The following is a 3,705-nucleotide window of genomic DNA, read 5'->3' on the forward strand; positions in this document are numbered from 1 at the left end:
AGTGAGTACCAAACACCATCTCCTGGTACTCACCTGAGTAAGTCACTGAAAAGGTTATGTGCACCCCTGATTATATAAGATGTCACTCCGATGAGTTCAGGGTCCTAACGGCCGCAGGAATAAAAGCACCCGTGTCACGTGTAGTTACCATAGGAACCCCGAGGGGCGCAGGTTAAATTCCCACAAGAAGGGGGGGGGGGGGAATCAGGGCAGTTTCAAATCTGGTTAGCGCCCCCAACGTGTGTGTGTGTGTGTGTGCGTGTGCGTGTGCGTGTGCGTGCGCGTGCGTGTGCGTGCGTGCGTGCGTGTGTGTGTGTGTGTGTGTGTGTGTGTGTGCGCGCGCGCGCAGAGTGGGGTTCGTTTGGGCCCTCAAGGTAAAAATGTGTATTAATGTGCATAAAGAAGTCAAGAAAAGATGGAAAAATCTCCAAAAGGCATCAAATGACAGATTAGACATTTGTACAATTGTCACAAAAAGTTAGATTTTATTTACACTTTCAAAACAACAGAAAACCTTTTTTTTAATAAACTTTATTATTTTGGATTAGCAAGCACGTAAACACCTTGTAATGCATAGCGTAAGCTAAGTTTAAAAACATCACAACATCCCCAGGTCACAAAAATATCTATATTTATATCTATATATATATATATATGTAATGTATAATATATTTGAATAATGACATAACATGTAGCCTACAAGAAAATACACACTCTGCCTCCCAGTATTGATGCTTTTTATCATCATTTTGGCGTGAAAAGCTTTTTTATCTTATTTTATTTATTGATATATTTTATTTTAACGCCAATACAATAATCCTAAAATGCCATAATTGAACTGGTGAGTGATTTATGCACCGGGTGTTATGCAGTGGATGATTATTATTTTGACCACGTGGAGGCAGTGTCGATCCAACCTCCACATCATTGGACACCTGAATCTGTTTTGTGTGTTATGTATGTAATAAATAACTCATTTATTCCGTTTTTTATTCATTATCTCGGGGGTTTGGTTTGTTTGTTCTCCTTTTTTGGAAAACATTTTTTTTGCAATTTTAAGAAAAATAAAAAAATTGGACATAAAACTGAACGAAAGTGGCATGACGTGACAAAATATAGTAAAATGCATACAAAAAAGAATTTGTTAAAGTGTAATTACACATCAACATACAATAAAATATAATAAATGAAGTATTTGTAGTAGTAAAATATAGACTGTATATTTATCGTATTAATATTATATATATATACAGTATATATCTATATATATTGATATATGTACATATATAATTTTTATTATCTACTAATCTATTATTGTCAATATATATTCCATCTATGGTAAAAATAGACCAACGAGAGTAGGCGGGACGTGTCAGAAACTCTTTCTGATTGACGGATGATTTCCACCAATTAGCGTTGTACTTTAACCCTCGTGCGTGTCACGTCACTAACGTTTGTCTCCCCGGCTGTTCGCTGTCAGCTCGAGAGCTAACGGCAGCGGGAGGACGACGCTGCGGGTTTTAACCGTTTAACTCGACTTTTTGGTCTGAAAACGGAGTCCTTCCGGTCTAAACGGAGTCCTCCGGGTCTAAACGGAGTCCTGCCGGTCTGAACGGTAGTCTCTCCCGGTCTGAGGTTGTCCCTGTTGTCCTCGGCTGTGTTTTTGAGGATCTCCCGGTGACGTTAGTTACGTAACTTTGACAGCGTGCTCAGGTGGGTCACGTAGCTTCGTGAGACAGACAATGTGGCTGTTTGTGCACGAGACGTCTGTCAAAAACGCACTGCTTCTGCCCTGTGTGTGCGTGTGCGTGTGCGTGCGTGTGTGTGTGCGCGTACGTGTGTCACCAACACAGAAAAATACAAATCACCACAACAATAATTCGCTTAAATATACTTCAAAATACCTACATATACTTCAAAATACATACATAGTACATATACTTCAAGATACATACATATACTTAAACAATACTTCAAAATACCTACATATACTTAAACAATACTTCAAAATACCTACATATAATTCAACAATACTTCAAAATACCTACACATACTTCAAGATACATACATATAATTCAACAATACTTCAAAATACCTACACATACTTCAAAATACCTACATATAATTCAACAATACTTCAAAATACCTACACATACTTCAAGATACATTCATATACTTCAACAATACTTCAAAATATCTACACATACTTCAACAATACTTCAAAATACCTACATATACTTCAACAATACTTTAAAATACCTACATATACTTCAACAATACTTCAAAATATCTACACATACTTCAACAATACTTCAAAATACCTACATATACTTCAAAATACTTCAAAATACCTACATATACTTCAACAATACTTCAAAATACCTACATATACTTCAAAATACCTACATATACTTCAAGATACATAGCCTACATATACTTCAACAATACTTCAAAATATCTACATATACTTCAACAATACTTCAAAATACCTACATATATATCAACAATAGCCTACTTCAAAATACCTACATATACTCCTAAATATACTTCAAAATACCTACATATACTTCAACAATACTTCAAAATACCTACATATACTTCTAAATATACTTCAAAATACCTACATATACTTCTAAATACCTACATATACTTCAAGATACATACATATACTTCAACAATACTTCAAAATATCTACACATACTTCAACAATACTTCAAAATACCTACATATACTTCAACAATACTTCAAAATACTTACATATACTTCAACAATACTTCAAAATACCTACATATACTTCAACAATACTTCAAAATACTTACATATATATCAACAATAGCCTACCTCAAAATACCTACATATACTTCAAAATACCTACATATACTTCAAGATACATACATATACTTCAAAATATCTACATATACTTCAACAATACTTCAAAGTACCTACATATATATCAACAATAGCCTACTTCAAAATACCTACATATACTCCTAATTATACTTCAAAATACCTACATATAATTCAAGATACATACATATACTTCAAAATACCTACATATACTTAAACAATACTTCAAAATACCTACATATACTTCTAAATATACTACAAAATACCTACATATACTTCTAAATATACACTTCTAAATATGCTTCAAAACACCTACATATACTTCTAAATATACTTCAAAATACCTACATATGCTTCAAAATACCTACATATGCTTCAAAATACCTACATGTACTTCAACAATACTTCAAAATACCTACATATACTTCTAAATATACACTTCTAAATATACTTCAAAATACCTACATATACTTCAAAAGTACACATTACTTTTCTTCTGAACAAGCTTAGTAGCTTTCAACAACAAGACATTTCTTACTGCTTTAGATATAAAATAAACCAATATAAAACGATATGAACGTGACTTTAAAGGTACAGTACACACATACAGGGACATGTAAATAAGCTACATGGGTCAATAAATTAGTAATAAACAATAAGTACAACACTAAAACACAAAAACATACCAAGTAGTTCTAGTGAATAAGCCAGGAAGACATTTTAGGTGCGTTAGAGATGAATTAAAGTGGCTTTTGTGTGAGTTTGGAGATCAAATCTACACCTGGGATAGTTTGAAGTGGATTTAAATTCAGTGAAATCCTAAAACTCTCCTCATTTACCTGCTGACGCACCAAAGAT

Source organism: Etheostoma cragini, chromosome 2 (genome assembly GCF_013103735.1).
Source record: "Etheostoma cragini isolate CJK2018 chromosome 2, CSU_Ecrag_1.0, whole genome shotgun sequence".
Classification (NCBI taxonomy): Eukaryota; Metazoa; Chordata; class Actinopteri; order Perciformes; family Percidae; genus Etheostoma; species Etheostoma cragini.